General features: G+C 42.3%; 1 protein-coding gene across 8 annotated transcripts in view; it reads right to left on the bottom strand.

The window, feature by feature from the left end:
• ENOX1 (ecto-NOX disulfide-thiol exchanger 1) overlaps positions 1 to 19,006 on the bottom strand; it is a 494,661-nt gene that overhangs the window by 215,292 nt on the left and 260,363 nt on the right. The window contains exon 1 of one of the 8 annotated variants that reach the window (XM_054014104.1): positions 5,462 to 5,539. The exons of the other annotated variants lie outside the window; for them this stretch is intronic. The gene's annotated coding sequence lies outside the window, so the exon portion shown is untranslated. Of the gene's footprint in view, positions 1 to 5,461; positions 5,540 to 19,006 lie in introns of those variants that run through there. 8 annotated transcript variants of the gene reach the window in all.

Below are 19,006 nucleotides of genomic sequence, written 5' to 3' on the forward strand. Positions count from 1 at the left end.
GGCGAAAATCTCATGGACTGGCTATCTGCACAAGACTTACAACTAATCTATGAACTAAAACAACAATTAATATTCCATTCAAGCCACTGGCAATGTGGTTACAATCCAGACCTAACATTCATGTCTAAAGACCAAAGTGGTAACACTCTCATCGTAACACGTGAAGTACTATCAGTATTTCCAAACAGCCAACACAAGCCTATAATGATATACATAGGCATTGAAATTCCTGTGTTTTTTCAGAAACAGGTACCGCGATGGAATTTTGCTAAAGCTGATTGGTATGCCTACAAAAAGACTCTTGAGAAAACTGTTGCAAGGATTCCAGCAAGACTGGAATGCTAGCAGTGGTTTGCAGGGCTCCTGAAAGTAGCAGGAAAGAACATTCCCCGAGGCTTCTAGAAAAAGCACACTTCCTGCTGGATGAAAGAGATGCATCAGTTGCTCCAGCAATACTACCAAACCAGGAACTCTCATATCACAAAAGCCCTGCTACACTTCCTTGACGCAGCAAGACACCAGCACTGGCTTGATTGTGTGCAAAACCTTGATTTTACATGTTCAAGTCACCACGCCTGGACACTACTATGCCGTCTTGCGGCCACTAATCCCACAGACTACTGGCCACCATAAATTCAGCTAAACTCAATAGCCTCCAAACTGGTGGAGAACACAAAAGGACCACTTGGTAAATACAAAAGAAGAGAAGTGTATCAACAACTTTACTGAACACTTGCCTTATTCCCCTGAGGAGAACCTTCCACTGTCAGCATTGAGGAAGTAAAAGAAGGACTTACCGTAATGAAAAAAGGGAAGGCTGCAGGCCCTGACAGTATTCTACCAGAATTCCTCCACCATCTCAGCCCCAAAGGACTCCAATGGCTAGCAACATTGTACTCAGCTACCTTAAGGACAGTATGGATCCCTGAAATATGGCGTGAGGCAATGGTAATTGCCATTCCAAAGCCTGGAAAGCCCCATGATGAAGCGGGAAGCTATAAGCCAATTTCTCTATTATGTATGACCTATAAATTTCTTGAACATATCATCCTCAGAAGAATACGCCCTTTACTGAGCCAATTATCCCTATTGAACAGGAAGGCTTCTGGCCAAAACATAGTTGTTGTGACCAAGTTCTGGCACTCACAACTCACATTGAGGCTGGCTATCAAAAAAAATTAAATACTGGCGCAGCATTTGTTAACCTGTCATCTGCATATGACACTGTATGGATTAAGGGCTTGATGCTAAAATTATACCTTGCTACCAAACACTTCGCCTGCTGTCAGGGTGGATTGCTTCCTCAAAAAGCATGTTATAAAAAAAAATCCGATTTAAATTAAAAAAAATCCAATGTAAATTAAAAAATCCGACTTTTTTGATTTTTAAAAAAAATCATTGATTTTTATCCAGTCTGACTGCTATGGACCATGCTGAGTAATAGATGCCTGTGGGTGTACCTGGGTATTAAGACCAGCTCACCCCACATCATAAACAACAGGCTACCACAAGGCTCTGTACTTGCTCCAACCTTTTTTAATATTTATATAAGTGACATGCCTCCAACTAAATCACAAAAATTTGGATATGCAGATGATTTTGCCATGACAATCCAAGCATTAAACCTCCATGACATTGAAAAAGCATTAACTGAGGACCTCCAAAATATGGAACAATATTTCCAGAAATGGAGGCTCAAACGAAACCCTGGAAAAATAATAGTAAGCACATTTCATCTAGATAATCAGAGTGTCAAAAACACATTGAAAGTAGCTTTCTGTGGTAAAAATGTGCAACTCAATTACACTCCAACGTATCTCAGAGTGAAACTTGACCGCACCATCTCCATCCATGATCATCTTGAGAAGGTAGCTGCAAAGATTAAAAATGAGAGCCAACATAATCCAGAAATTAGCAGGTACAACCTGGGTGAATCAGCATCAGTGTTACGAACATCTGCAATAGCACTTACATATTCAGTATCTGAATATTGTCCATCAGTATGGACCAGATGCAGCCACATGTGACTTGTGAATACCCAGCTAAATACAGTGATGTGGTGCATCACAGGAACCTTTAAGGCGACTCCAACACCCTGGCTACCTGTCCAACATTGCTCCCACACCGCTACGCCGAACTGCTACAACATTCAGCGAAGCTCAGCAAACCTGTGAAAACAGATGTCTTCCTATTAACCAAGACGTCGACAATGCCCCTCCCGCCCCCCGCAACATCTTATGTCTCACAAGCCTTTCTGGGAACATTTGTTTAGCCTCATGCAATCAGGCTATGATCAGAAGGAGGCTTGGAAAGCAGATTGGGCTAAACAAGACTTAAAAAATAAGCACCTTGTGCCAAATCCCACGCAGAAAGTTCCTGGGTTTGACCTTCCATGGTCATCTTGGTCAACTCTGAACTGAATTTGAACCAACCATGGTAGATGTGGACATCTACTGCACAAATGGAAAATCAAGGACTCCCCGGAGTGCGAGTGGTTCCCCACAACAGACCATCGCACATATCACTACCTACTGCCCAATTTATAAATATGAAGGAGGCATTACTGCAATAAATTCTGCTACTCCTGATGTAGCCATTTGGCTCAATCAACTTCAGGTGAAATTGTAGTTGCTACTCTACATCCGCCATACGAAAGAAGAAGAGATTAAATTAAATTTAGAAAGTCTAAGACTTATGGTGTGTGTGTGGGGGGGGAGATGAAGTCCAATCATTTCTCAATTTACATTGTACCATAGTCAAGGTACAAATATTCATTTTCATTTTTTGTGTAACAATTGAGAAGTTTTATACTGTTAATATTTAATAACAAAAATGGAAAAATAATTTCACAAATCTGGTGGCATGCACACCTTCCGTTCAGGTTACTTTCTGATCAGAGTCCACTTTGTAATTCCTGTGATGCTGTAAACCAGTTCTTGCCAAGTCTGTTGGCATCAGCTGAGCACTGACAAATTCATAGCTGGAAACCAGACCAGCTCAACTATATAATATTGTTCAAGATAAGCATTAGACTTGTTTAGTTTTTATAAAATGTTTGCAAGTTGCTGCATGCATCAATCTTTTCTTGTAATGTCCATATTCCATGCTACAAGGTAAAATATAAGTTCATTTTATAATTGTAAAAATGCCAGCTCTGAACTTGTGAATTTAGATGGGAAGAGGGCTCCCCACACCTATCCAGGAGGGCTATCAAAATTAAATGGGCCATTTAGGACAAAAGCTTTGATCGTTGCATCACCCATCTATGGAGAAGTACATGCAGAAGGCCTGATCCCATTGGTTGAAATGCTGGAAGAGGGAAGCAAAAAGCAGAGAGCCCCAGAGTCAACCTGGGTTAGGTCTAAAAGATATGCAGCTGACAAATTGCTATATCTCTGTCATCTTTTGGAACCACTGACTGAATTCATTTGTGCATATTTTGCTTGCTTTAAGCTGTAAATAACTCCCTTTTCTTTTTCCTAGTTATAAATAAATCCTTAATTAGTTTACTATAGGATTGTCTTGTACCACATTGTCTTTAGGGTTGCCAATTTTGGTTGGATGTATTCCTGGAGGTTTCGTCACACGACAGAATCTTTAATTAAAGATTAATCTTTAATTCCTGGAGACTCCAGGACAATCCTGGAGGGTTGATAACCCTCATTGCCTTTGGAGTGAGATCTAAGGTGCAAACTGATCTGGGGTAAGTGACTGGTCTCTTGGGACTGGGAGCAACCTGAATATCTTGTGATTTTTGGTATAAGTGACTATTTATCACTAAGCGTAGCTTGCTGTAGTGGTAAGACGGACTGGAGAGCCCAACGGGACTGTCTTTGACTCCATGGTAAGACTGTTCATATTTGTTAGTGGGTTGGTGAAATTTAATTACAGAACATACCATCAGTTTGGGGTGTCTGCCCTGCTTTTGACAGTCTCCCCTGAGGTAGGCACTCATGGTCATGAATCACTCCAAACAGCATGACAATCCCATCAAGTTTTTAGCAGTAAACATCAGGTCAGATACTAACACTTTATATGGCTTGAAAGACCAGATTGCAAGCTCTCAGATGATGCACAGCATTAGTCCTACCTAAAATGAAGCTGGCATTGAAGGGTTGGGGAGGAGGGAAAAGACAAGGAAGAAGGCAAGATGGTATCAAAATGGTGCCATTACACACAAGGCTCACCAGGGTGAGACACGGATGCTATACACTGTTGGAGAATTAGGATTACTGGCTTCCCACTGATGGGAAACATTTATCTCTAGGCATAGTTGTTCACAAGACAACAAACCTTAAAATGGTAACAGGCTCCCTGTTCCAGCAGTGCTGTTTTGGCACTGGTCCTGGGACTTATATAGTAGATCTCTGACTCTGATGTAATTTTCAGTTCCTGGGATGTGACAGTTAGTTATAAACTTAGGAACGTAGGCTGTTGTAGGCCATGCCTTTGGTTTTATTACTTCTGTATGCATTACTTCCTCCAATTAAAGTGTTACAATAACTTTAGACACTTGCTGTGCGTCATGTTTATACTTTCCCAACCAGCTCACTTGAGGAGAGGTTGCTGTACTCTAAGTGCAACAAACTGTGCTAAGTACAAAAAGAGCCTTTTTGCATATCACTCCATATGCTGGGAATGTCTCCCCCCTCCTCCTCCACACTCACTAGTGTACATAAAGTACCTTCTCTCTTCCTCAAATACTGAGAAGCCATCTGTGCTGCAAAGCATTCCATATGTATCGGCAACTGGTCCAGTGATGTGCTGCCAATGTTTCAACAAAGGGCTCCCACAAAAATGTTCCCCTTAGCCTGTAATAAACCCCATGTCCTAAGGGAGTGTGTGCTCACAGACTGGGGAAACTATTCATTTGTTTTTTCCATTTCAACAAAATGTTTCCCCAGAACCACGGAAGGAGGCAGCAGTGTTTGGCAAACAAACTTGTAGTATATGCATTTTACCGGAAAAACTCACTTTGTTCCTGAAAATAGAGACCAAATCTATTGACAGTACAGAACAATGCTCACTGTGCACATTGCAGAATAGAGGAAAACAGCGGGTTGGTATGAGCACCTTTTAGAGAGGCCAGAGAGAGTCTCTATCGGAAATTTTTAGGAGCCACAGGCATGAGAATTATAAGGAGAGAGTGAGTGAATTATAAGGAGAAAAACATCCCTCCCCTCAACACTGAACTAGTTACTGGCCAAGATTTGCAAAAATGACCAGTGGTTTTGGATGCCTCCATTTCTGGGTGCCCAACTTGAGACTAAACAGCAGGTTTTCCAGAGCAAACGCAGACAAATCCAAAAAAACTTGGTGGTTGTTTTAGTCCAATAAGGATCATAAAATTAACCTCAAAAGATTCCTATCAAATTAAATGATTGTTTTCATCTATATTATGAAAGTTACCATAACTACACGCCAGGGAGCAATTTAAATAGTATTTTTAGACATTTCTTACCTTAACTGCAAGAAGAATAACGAAAGGTCTGGTTTCTCTTCTAGCAATGCAACTAGTACTGGCCCATCTGTTCAACAGAGACTTCTCTTATAGTAAAACTTTGGTAATCTACCTTTATGGCCCCAATTCAGCAAAGCACTGAAGCACATTCTTGAGTTCATCCCAATACAGCAAAGCTTCAGCATATGCTAATGTTTAGGCACATATTTAAGTGCTCTATTGAATAGCCAGGAACTTAAGCATATGTTTAAATGCTTCGCTGAATCAGGGCCTATGTTTCCTATGATTGCACAAAACACTCTGAACTACTTTGTTAAACAGAGTATTTACTACAATCTCTTGCTTCATAGTGAGATAATGGAATGTGCAGCATTCCAACCCCCCACCAAGAAGATAGTGCTAAGAGTGCTGAAGGCTGAATTCTGAAAGGTGCCTAAAGGGTTCAGTATTCAAATCCCAATGCAAGTAGGAACTATTGAAAACCCCATCCCATTCCTGTCCTGCCAAGTAAGGAAAATATTGCAACAAAATTAATCTTAAATGTGTGTATTCAATCCAAATACTAATTTGCCTCTCTAAAATATTGGAAATGGCATCCCTTCACCATTTATTATTGGTATATTACACTTGCTCCAGGGGTGGACATAAACTGACTATACGATCCGACCACCTTAAGCACCTTGTCAGAGTCTGAGCTGTGTGGTGCTCAATATGCAAGGTGGCCTCTTTCCTTTGGGATTTGCCATGGCGATGATGAGCTGTTTTTAGAAGCCCCAATGGGGGAGGGGCTTTACATACATGTAGTAAAAGACCATCCCTGCCCCAAAGAGTCTAAGTACATAACATAGGCAAAAGGTGGTAGAAAGTAAGTAGTATTATTCCCATTTTACAGACAGTGAACTGAGGCAAAGAGAGATTTAAGTGACTTGCTCAGGACCACAAAGGAGACTTATAGCAGACACAGGAATGGAACCCAGTTCTCTTGAGTCCCAGTGCAGTGCAGTGTCTTAACCACAGGGCCATCCTTCTCCCTATTTACATCATAAACATGCAAAAAACATAACACAGATAAGTATTTTGCAAACATTTGTGAATTAATCCTCACAAGAATCATCACCATACTAAACACATTATCATCCCTATTTAACACATGGGGAAACTGAGGATCAAAGAGGTTGTGACTTGTCCAAAAATCACACAAGAAGTTGGCAGGGCTGGCAACAGAATCCAAGCCCTATTACCTCTTAGTCTTGTGCCTCATCCTCAAGAGTATCCTTTAACACCATAAGGTGTGAGTTAATTGCTTTCTCACCTTTTCTCCCCTAACACTCCAACAACTTGTCTTATTTTGCCAGGAGACTCCCAATTTCAGACAGACTATCCAGTGCTCCTGATCTCTTCAAGGAAACTCATCCTTCCCTCCCTCCTCCTCCCCTCTCCCCCGCTACACTCCCAGAGCTATTTCATGGATGGGCGGGCTGATTCATTTTTGTGCCATAGTCAAGTTCCTTTGTAATACATGCATCTGCCACACTGTGAAGAATGTGGGAGCAAGAATGGAGGAGTCAGGTGACTCCACAGATTAAAAGTCAGCCCACCTGCCTGCCCACAGCTTCTGGTAAGAAAAGCTCCTCCCCTCACTACTGCACTAATGAATTAGCCCTCAGTGCAAATGAAACTGCAAGACAATAACATTGCTTAGGAAATTTGAGAGTGGGATGGCTTACTGCACTCTCTGACATGGTTTTGAAACATCTCCTGGTTTCTGCATCTTCAGCCTTAGCAAAACAGTTTAAATCACACGAAAGTAGATTTCACAAAATCACTAGATTTCACTTTGCTCCACCCAGCACAGGTTGACTGAAATCTCATATGTTATTCTCACCATACTTCGAGCCAAGATTTTCTCCATCCCCTGTACTCCACCTCTCTCGTCATTCACAGAGAGGTGGATCTAACATTAAATTTTAAATTAATAAATGTTAAGGCCTAAACTTAGTATAGTCTATTAAAATCATTTAAATTAAACTAAAATATAATATTAAGCTGTACTTATTTGCTGCCAAGTTTCAAAGCAAGTCAAAGCACTGAGCTGGTGGAAGTCAGTAGCTAGGCACCTGGAACCAGAGTTTATTGGAACACTAACCTGGCTTATTATAGCAGTAGCCTCTTCTATAGCTGCAGAGAAAATATTTTCTCTGTTTCAGTTTATTCAACTAGTTCAGCTCAATGATTTGCTCACTCATATTAAAAAAACAATAGAGAAGTGGACAAAAGCAAAAAAACTTGTTTTCCTCTTGCAACCTATGAATAAAAGCCACGTGTGCGAGAACGAGATCTGCTTGTTCTAAAATCTTGAAGGACCAGAAATAATCAGTTAAATTCACTAACTATAGATAAGACTTCCTTTGTTTATTTAAGTAATTAGATTTAAGTGGAAAACATGTTTTGAATTTTTTTATAAACTCTTTCCCCTTACATTTCCAGCAAATTTAAGGTAGTTTTATTTACTAAAATAAACAAACAAAAAATGCTGGTTTTGTACATTTTTAATTCAATTTGAATTTTTATCCAAACAGAGTTTGACACATCACAAGTAAGGTATTAATCTTCATCTACTAAAGGAATGCATAATTCACCATTTTCTGAACAGCAAATGTAACAATTAAGAATCAGAATAAATGTAAATAAAGCGATACAATTGGTTAAATAAATAGATATAGTGCAGGGTCGGCAACCTCTGGCACGCGTCTCGCCAGGGTAAGCACCCTGCTGGGCAGGGCCAGTTTGTTTGCCAGTTTGTTTACGCGTCGGCCAATTCGGCCGATCGCGGCTCCCACTGGCCACGGTTCGCCACCCCAGGCCAATAGGGGCGGCGGGAAGCCGCAGCCAGCACATCCCTCGCCCGCGCCGCTTCCTGAAGCCCCCATTGGCCTGGGACAGCGAACCGCGGCCAGTGGGAGCTGCGATTGGCTGAAGCTGCCGAAGCGGCAGGTAAACAAACTGGCCTGGCCTACCAGGGTGCTTACCCTGGTGAGCCATGTGCCAGAAGTTGCCGACCCCTGATATAGTGTATCCTCCTGATTGGCAAAAAGCACCACCAAATTCAGTGTAAAGGCTACATTTAGCTACAAATAAACATGTTTTCATGTTTACCCACCATTGAGAATCAGCTTTCAGGAAAATAACTAAAAAGTACAAATGAAAAACACAATTAAAATTGATGATTTCAATTGAGGTTTCCTGCTTGCTGATTTAAATCACTTTGACTTCAGTCAATCCATCCTGTGGTCCTTCTCTACAGTAGCCACAACCTTCGGCAGAGACCAAACCTGCCAGCCTAGTAAAGAGGCTCTGCATGGGCCCCACGGACATGTCTCCCTGTCCAAACAATGGCTTTTATAGATTCAGCAGCCTTTTTGTCCCTGCAGTGAAGACGGTCTCCAAATACACAGATACAAATATTTTGGGTTAATAGTGCTTGTAATGGTGTGTACCTTTAAAGTCACCACAGAGCTGCAATCTGAGAACCTGATCACTACAGGTAGGATCAATCGGTATTGCAAGAATTACTGCAGAGTGTTATCTCTGCCAATAAAATAGTGATGGACTTATTACGCGTGTGTATAGATTTATTTTCCAAAGGACCGTGCACTTCTGTGTACTAAGGCAGGACAACAGACAGTGTACTAATAAAGTACTAGTCTCTGTCAAGTCCACCTCTGATATATAACTGAAGGGCCTATCCCCATTTTACATTTTGGCAACATTTGTATATCTTGTCATGTCAATAAAGCCTCTTTCAATCGAATATAAACTTTCTCTTGGTACTTTTCTTTAACCCATAACTTGCTGTTTAGTTTATTTCAAAGAATACTTTTTCAAAAACCCTATTCTCTCTCTCTCTCTCACACACACTCACACTGCCTTATAACTTATTTTCTACCAACCTGTTTTTTATTAGTCAATTTTGTTGCAACCAAGAGCTCAGTTTTCAAATTAATAAGGTTAACTAAAAATAGGTATACATCTCTCTGTTATAACTAATAGGCATTTATTAAAGCAGGTCTCCAGTACTGTTAAAAAGACAAAACACCTCTTCCCTGTTAAAAAAGCAATAAAGACTTAAAGGATAAAATTTAACAAAAAGGTGGTGAGGGAAATCCAGGGACACAAAATTCTGTTCTGACATCGATTAGGCAGTTAGTTGACCACCAGAATAACTACTATTAGAGTCAAGTAAATAGCATTAAATACATGGTTGCAAGTATTCATTCCAATTTAAAAATGTATTTGCTGTGGTTGGGCCCAGCCCCCTTTTATGTTTGCTTCCCACAAATGCCTGTGCAAAACAAATTTGAAGCGTGCACTCTATGGCCATGGCTACACTTGCAACTGTAGAGCGCTTTGAGTTAAACCAGCTTTGGTAGAGCGCGGTAGGGAAAGCGCTGTAATCTGTCCACACTGACAGCTGCAAGCGCACTGGTGTGGCCACATTTGTGGCACTTGCAGCGGCACTGGGAGCGGTGCATTATGGGCAGCTATCCCACAGCTATCCCACAAAGTACCTCTTCCCATTCTGGTGCTGTGGCTTGTGGGAAGGGGGCGGGCATCCTGGGTCCTGTCCCAATGCCCCGTGATGCATTGGTTCACATCCCAGCAATCCCTGTGCTTCTGTCCACATTTGGCGCCATCCTTCAATGTTTTTTGTACTGCATGCTCTGTCTTCCCTTTTGGTCTGTGGGAATGGAGCCCAAACTGCTGAGGAATATGCTGAGGAGTCTCGCCAGCATGTCAAATTTGGCAGTTGAGTTACTCCTTAAGATCCAAACTGACAGTAAGACGTACGATACGAGATTGCTTGTGACATTCACAGACATGCTCACCACCGTGGAACGCTGCTTTTGGGCTCGGGAAACAAGCATTAAATGCTGGGATCACATCGTCCTGCAAGTCTGGGTTTCTGTGTCTTGGGGAGAGCCAACAGCTGCAGGTGGCCCCTATACTGAACACTGTCCCCACGTTTTCCACAGGAGTTCGTCCTGGAAGATATCTCACTGCTGAGGGTGACCTGGGAAGCAAGGGAGGGTCTTCTACTGCAATGCGGCTTCCTCCCTGGCCCATATGCAGCTTGCCTGCGTGCAGCAATGGTCCCCCCGCCCCTCATGGCACAGTAGTGCGGACATGTTACCCTGACTGGGACAAGGACCACAGTGGCTCTCCTAAGAAACCTGCGCAAGCACATTGCCCAACTCCTGGATGAAGAGATCACTGAGGCCGATTACCGTGATGTGAGAGAGCACATCAACGCCCTATTCCACATCTAGGAATGCACCCAGCCCTAACCCTCCTCGCCCCAAGAGCCCGCACTGACTAACTTCCCTCCCAAAATAAAAGCTGCTTACCAGCCACCTCCTCTGGTGTTTGTCCTTCCCCAAACACCGGCCGCCACGACTGGCTACCTTCCTCCTGGCTTGAAAACAGCTCCTGACTGCCTGCAGCTAGGGATACCGGCGTGTCTTCCTCCTCCTCAGCACCCTCACTCCCGCTTTGCTCCTCCTCCTGCCTTGTTGAACTGGGCTCTGAAGTGTCCATGGTGGTACTTGGAGTGGAGGTGGGGTCGCCCCCAAGTATCGCGTCCAGCTCTTTGTAGAAATGGCAGATCGCGGGGGCACCACCAGAGTGGCGATTTGTCTTGCGGACTTTGCGGTAGGCATTCCGCAGCTCCTTCACTTTAACCCTGCACTTTAACAGTGCATCCCGGTCATGGCCCCTTTCCATCATGTCCCTTGATATCTGCCCAAAGGTATCGTAATTCCTATGGCTGGAGCGCAGCTGGCACTGGACAGCTGATGAGGTCCAGCACCTCGCCATTGCTCCATACTGGGGATCACCTGGCGCATGGAGGCATGGTCACCTGGAAAGATTTGCTGAGAGCACTCCACGCCTGTTTGAGCAAACAGGAAGGGGATTTTCAAAATTCCCAGAGAATTTAAAGGGAGGGTCTGACAGTTGGTAACCTGAGGGCAGGGCAGCAGAGTTCAAAGTGATGACCAGAGTGGCTAGAACAGGCATTGTGAGACACTTCTGGAGGCCTATCAGAGCGCATTAACAGAGCAGGGCATCCACACTGGCGCTGCGGCGCTTCAGCAGGGGTGCATCAAACATTATTCCACTCACCAAGGTGGAGTACCAGGAGCGCTCTAGCCACGGAATCCGGGCGCTATAAATGCCTTGCTAGTGTGGATGCGTCATGAGTTAAAGTGCACGGGGCTGCTTTAATGCGCTCTAACTCACAAGTGTAGCCATGCCCTATGATTCCCTTGTAGAACTGGTGTAATTGATACAGGACTGGCACTGTTTGACACAGCTGGGAATAACAGGGTCCCCAGAATTCTCTGGCACAGCCACTGCATAAAAGTAATTACACCAGTCAAGGATCTGACTTTCTGCACCCTGCTTAGCTAAAACCATGTACACACATACCTAATTATTGTTTGTCAATGACTGAGGTGATGAGAGAAATTTCCCATCAGGAAACTCAAACAACAAATAAATTGGAGAAAAGCATTCCCCAAGCAGAACAAGAGGGAGAACTTGTCAAGTAAATTATTCAGTGTGCCTCAATTGCATCACATACAGCAATATTTCAGTGACGAGGTAAAAGGATGCCACTTTCTCCCCATCCACTGAGCCTGCAAGGCAGAGAATAGATGAGCCACCCCTTAACGGCATTAAAGGAAAGACACTGACAGAGTTCTTTTTTTTTATTCCGTTTGGATCAGGCTGAGACTCTATGCGCTCTTCAAGTGATAGTGAGTAGCAGCAACACTGACAGAGGTAATTCACTCAGCACAACCAACTATTTACATATTGCAATCATACTATAAGTCTATTAGTTAACATATAGTTACTGTTCTACTTGAACAATAAAAACACTGTATTTGTGTTAAAAACTACACTCTGTGTCCTCTCTTACTGCTTATGATATCACAATCATGAGCTATAACTCTTCTGCTTTCCTCATCACTGCAAAAAAATCATTTTGCTAGCTGACTGTGATTTTGGTGATACAGGTTCTATCATTAAAAATTGAGCATCTACTGAAAGTCACCACAGTACAGTATCTGAGACACTGCAGTTAATTCATGTTCTAAATATAAAGGAACACTGGGATATCTTAATCCTGCAAATTCTTGTGTGGCACACAGCAAGGTGCACTGTCCATGGTACAATCAGAAGCTATATGTGGGCATATATGAGGATAAGCTCTGGACATGATCCTTTAAACCGATAATAAACCTGAAGTTTCTTATACACCTGCTCCTTCACTTACAAGAGTTCAGGGAAAAAAGGGATGTGGGGTGACTAGAGAATGGGCATGTCTGAGGAAACATGGGTTTAAAGTGATGCTGATAACTTTAAATTTAGTCAGTTACAAGTAGTTTAGAAGAGTCAGTAGAAAATACAAAAAAGCAACGAATCATACTATATAGAGTGCTATCAGATGCACAAAATAAACAAACAGAAAGAGAGAAAAATAACTTGTCTAATTTCTTCCAGTGACACTAATCATAGATGTTTCTTGTAAAATCACTGGTAAATTTTTTTTTAGGCAATAAGTGAGATTTTTTTATGTTGACAGTATCTCTTTAAGTGTGACTGTCATTATGGTAGTGTGGCACTTAGCTACATTCCACTCTCAGGCCTTACTCCATGTACTTGGCAGGAATAAATATATGGCTGCAAAACAGATGTCTTGTTACAGGGTCCCTATACGCCGTGCCCTGCTCATCACTTTTACCTTACTTCTTGTATAACACTCTGTATCTGCACTGTGCAGGGTCAGGCCCAGTGTAGTAATTGTTGGCAAATATTGACTTTTTAAGGATGACCACTGTTAAATATATATATTTAAGATCACCATACATATATAGAATAAATACTTTGGTGTATACATAATAGATTTTTTCTTAAAATTAGTATTTGGCAATGTAAGAACATAAGAATGGCCTTACTGGGTCAGACCAATGGTCCATTTTGTGTGCCTAAATCCATTAAGCACTTTTAAAAACCTCCCTCTAGATTTTAATACAGAAAAAGACTCAAATATTTGATCCCTTATAAACATATCTCATGAGCTCTCAAGAATGTAGGAATTCTATTAAATTGTTGTCCAGATACTATAGCAATGGCCACTTCAGCAATTCCTGTAAAAATAAAACAAAATCAATAAAAAAAACCCTTGAATCCATCAACAAACATTTTGAAGAGCAACGATATGGAACCGAGTGTAATTTTCCAACAGACTTTGTCTAATGTTGTCCTGTATGTTAAGGAAAACTTTCAACATCTTCCCATGAAAACTCCCTTAAACCACTTTAGGGAGAAAGATATATTGCTGCATTATTTCCAAAACAAATAGTCTTGATTAGTTGCAGGATAGTTAATTTCTACAAAAGGAAGGAGAAAACTACTTTTGCTTACTTTGCATAGGAAGTCAAAGTTTAACTCCCTATTTTATGACATAGCCAACCTGGTAAAGGTTCCGAAAGAAAACAACAGTGAAATTTAAATAATTGCATCTGGTGCATGACTACATTTTTGTCTTATAAAATAATACTACATACCATATATACGTAGTGATAAACAGCCTTTCTGGTTAAGCAAATAAATTGACAAACTCCATTTGATCTTTATAATTCACGGATGTTTTTCAAGAGTACTCAGTTTTTCACAGGGAATTTTCATATCCTTCCCAAACCATCTCCCTTCTGATTAAACAAGACTGGGGCCTATCCTGAAGAATGAAATGACTAGTTACAAAGAAACCATTACCATAATTTGCAGTATGGTGTGTTGGACAGAAATAACCATGTATGTTGTTTACGTTAGAACTACAATTTATGTGCTTACTTCCACTCTATGCATTATGGAAATGCACAAGCACGTACGCATATGCAACAGAATCTAGCCTAAATGTAGAATTCTTCCTGTCCAATTTTGGTGTGTGTGTGACCATTATTTACTAGGTCTGTATTTATCAGCTGTACTACAAGCATCTCACTTTCACATAGTGCAACTGCATTTGAATATATTAAATTAAGGAAGCACAGGGCTTTTCTTTATGATAAGCAGGCATGCTTGTCTTCTGTCCATGTTTCTTTTACAAACACAGCTATTGTGAACAATTTAAGAACATGCCACTCAATTCATTTTTTCCCATAAGGGGCAGAATGCATATACACTATAGGATCACTTTCCATGCAGCAATGTTTTTGAAGGATTTCCTTCTACGCGCCTATATTAAAGTCCAGCACTACCGTCAGTTTATCATGGATTCAAGAAGATTCACTATATAATCTACTGGATGTATCCCATGTGTCTTCAATATCACCTAAGTGTTTTATGAATTAGGAGCCAAATTCTGCCATTAGCTGTGCACTTATTACTCCCAACGGCTCCAACAGGAATAAAGCATAAAAACCAGAGGGAAGGGGTATAAAAAGAATCCCATTCATATTTCAAGTACACCTTTTGCTAAATTGTGTGCTTTACTATATACTGAGTAGTACCATGAGCTGGACAGGAAATTGCTTTCCCGTCCTGCAAGATTTTGAGATTTCAAAATGTTTTCTCTTCTCAAATTGGGATTGTGATGAACTAGTGGTTCTGTCTGCACCATGTCTGAATTCTGGGTGATTTTAGGAAATTGTATCATGAAATTACGGGGTTAAGGAAAGACTATGTGTATGTGAATCTCCCAGAAGTTAGCACAGTGTGTCATATCTCTGCCAGGACAGAGATCAGCATTCATTGATCATCTATTCAAAGTAAAACATCTTGGGACAACCAGGGCCGGCTCCAGTGTTTCTGCCGCCCCAAGTGGCCGGGGGGGGGGGGGGGGAGGCAGCAGAAACACTGATCGGTGGCACTTCGGTGGCTCCACCTCGCCACTTCGTTCTTCTGCAGAATTGCCACCGAAGAGCCGGACGTGCCGCCCCTTTCCGTTGGCCGCCCCAAGCACCTGCTTGCTGTGCTGGTGTCTGAAACCGGCCTGGGGACAACAGGTTTGCTCTACCTGGGAGAAAACATTTCCTCCTCTTGTCTGAGGGGAATGGGGTTTTGGAGTAATGGAAAATGACCAAAAGTCAGATCAAAAGAAGAGGTGATCCCAGCAGGTAGACCTGCAGCTAGATCCCTGCAGGTTTCCATTTCATTCCATTTATAGACATAAAGGCACTCACTGAACTGAGGGAGAGAGCCATCTTGCACTGGATTAAGATGAGGAAGTTTGCTGCAGGGGCAGGATAGTTCTGTCCTGCCTGACAGAACACAGATGATCTCCCAAGGGAAGGGTGAGGGACATTACATTTAGGATGTTTTATGGTCTGTGTGATCTGTATTCTCCTGTGCTTTACATAACTATATAGAACATAAAGCTGATAGATTGAACAATCTGTTGACTGCTTCACAACTACTTCATGTCCCTGACGGAGTTAAACTATAAAGCTTCACACCTTTGGGGTGGAGCTCTGGGACAGGGGTATGTTTAAGTATGGGGGAGTCTGAAGGGTCAGTGCTGTGCACAGAGTGGCTAGGGAGCTGGCCAATGGGCTCCAACACTTGGAAGAGGGGTGCCAGATAGAAGGTATGCCTAGGGATACCGAAATTGGGGGCAGTGTCTGGACTCCATTCCAGCTTCAGGAGCTTGGAACACCCTGGGAATCCTGAGCATGGAGGCTTGAATTCCCCTCACAGCAATCTTAGTGGGTGCCTAGGAAGGGGTGCTAGGATCTCTGAAAGGGACAAAAAGACAAATCTCAAAAAATATTTATGTACTGACAAAAATTTGCATCAGGTCAATCAAAACATGTCAATAATTTCACAGTATTTCAATTCTGACTTTATTTTTATATGGTTTTTACAATATATTAAATTTCTAAACAAAAAAGTTGCTTTGAACTAAAAAACAGAATAGAATGTTTCCACAATATTGACCCTTCTCCCCCTTAAAGGTTTTTGAAATGGGACATTCATTGTGACCAATCTTTCCCTGTGAACAATTCAGTTTCAAGAGATCAGCATTTTCTGACAAAATAACGTTGTGTTGAACAATTCCTGACTATCTCTAATAGTATCTAGGATTTTCTTTGGTTGAGGTGTTATGAGCACAGTGCATAGACTAATGTTCAAAAGATCCACTGGAAAGAAGGAATCTGCACATGAAGAACCACCAGCCAGAAGAATCTGCACCAGCCAGAAGAAGCAGTGAGGCTCTCACTTTAACTTTAATAACAGTTTAGTACATCTCTGATTACTTTTTGCATCTGAATGCAGACCAGTTCTAGTTTTCCTAAGAACAGTAGAACATTTCTATTCTTTTTGTTTACAAAAGACCAACGCAAATATATTTTATTCATGGACACACATATCTCAAGCCCCAAAAGCATTTGTGCATACAACCTGAGCTTTCCACGTGGTACTACTAGAAACACTGAGAATGTGAAAAATGTGCAGTTCCAGAGTTAAGTGTTTGATTTTGCAACTCACAAAATACTTTACCTAGGCACCTTTCCATTCCTCATTTCTGTAGGGAACTTGGGGACAAAGAAGGAAGGTACTGAAAACATCAAAACATGCCTTATTTTTATACAGATTAATTTTATTTTCTATTGATAACTAATCAGTATTTTTTTAAAGAGGACTATCACAATTTAAAAAAATTCCATAAACATTTAGATCTGTACATATTGTCATTATTATTTACCTAACACCACCCAGAAACATGCTAGGTATTTTACAGATTAAATTAAAAAGACATAAAACAGTTCCTGCCCCAAATAGCTTAAAATCTAAGGGACTGGTCCAAAACACAATCAAATCAACCATTGGATTCCTAGTTATAGCTGCACTGAACAGAAAAACCCGCAGCATCAAGTCTCAGAGGCCAGGTCAACTGCAGGGGGTCGGGGGGAGCAAGTGGGGCAATTTGCCCCATGCCCCGGGCCCCACAGGGGCCCCCACGAGAATATAGTATTCTATAGTATTCCAACTTTCTTTTATGGAAGGGGCCCCCGAAATTGCTTTGCCCCAGGCCCCTGAATCCTCTGGGTGGCCCTGGTCAACTGATTTGGACTTGTGGGGCTCAGACTGCAGGGCTAAAAACAGTAGTGCAGATGTTCCCACTTGGGCTGGATCCTGGACTCTGAGACCCTCTCCCCTTGCCAGATTTCAGAGCCCAGGCACCAGCCTGAGTGGGAACATCTACACTGCTCTTTTTAGCCCCACAGTCCAAGGCCCGCAAGCCAGAGTCAATTCACCCAGGCGCTGAGACTCGATATTGCAGGTTTTTCTTTGCAGCGTAGGTATTACCCTAGTGATATTACAGGGCTTTGGATCAAACCCTAATTTTAGATATGATATAATGATAGAGAGTAACAAACAATAAGGCCTGGTCTACACTACGACTTTAATTTGGATTTATCAGCTTTAATTCGAATTAACCCTGCAACCGTCCACACAACGACGCTATTTATTTCGATGTAAAGGGCCCTTTAAATCGATTTCTGTACTCCACCCCGACGAGCGGAGTAGTGCCAAAATCGATTTTAGCAATTCGAATTAGGGTTAGTGTGGCCGCAATTCGATGGTATTGGCCTCCGGGAGCTATCCCACAGTGCATCATTGTGACCGCTCTGGACAGCAATCTAAACTCGGATGCACTGGCCAGGTAGACAGGAAAAGCCCCGCGAACATTTGAATTCCATTTCCTGTTTGCCCAGCGTGGAGAGCACAGGTGACCACAGATAGCTCATCAGCACAGGTAACCATGCAGGCTGATAATCGAAAAAGAGCACCAGCATGGACCGTGAGGGAGGTACTGGATCTGATCGCTGTATTGGGAGAGGATTCAGTGCTTGCAGAACTTCGTTCTAAAAGACGAAATGCAAAAACTTTTGAAAAAATCTCCAAGGGCATGATGGAGAGAGGCCACAATAGGGACTCAGATCAGTGCCGCGTGAAAGTCAAGGAGCTCAGACAAGCCTATCAAAAAACAAAGGAGGCAAACGGTCGCTCCGGGTCAGAGCCGCGGACATGCCGCTTCTACGCCGAGCTGCATGCAATTCTAGGGGGGGCTGCCACCACTACCCCACCTGTGTTCGTGGATTCTGGGTCGGGGATAGTCTCATCAGCGACGCCTGAGGATTCTGCCGATGGGGGAGAGGAGGAGGAGGAGGATGAGGATGAGCTTGCAGAGAGCACACAGCACTCCATTCTCCCCAACAGCCAGGATCTTTTTATCACCCTGACTGAAGTACCCTCCCAAGCCTCCCAAGCCAGTACCCAAGACTCTGACCCCATGGAAGGGACCTCAGGTGAGTTTACCTTTTAAAATATAAAACTTGTTTTAAAAGCAAACGGTTTTTAATGATTACTTTGCCTGACTTTGCATTCGCGGTCAGTTCAGCTACTGGAAAAGTCTGTAGCTACTGGAAAAGTCTGTTAACGTGTATGGGGATGGAGCGGAAATCCTCCAGGGAG

Source organism: Malaclemys terrapin, chromosome 1 (assembly GCF_027887155.1).
Source record: "Malaclemys terrapin pileata isolate rMalTer1 chromosome 1, rMalTer1.hap1, whole genome shotgun sequence".
In the NCBI taxonomy this organism is placed as follows: Eukaryota; Metazoa; Chordata; order Testudines; family Emydidae; genus Malaclemys; species Malaclemys terrapin.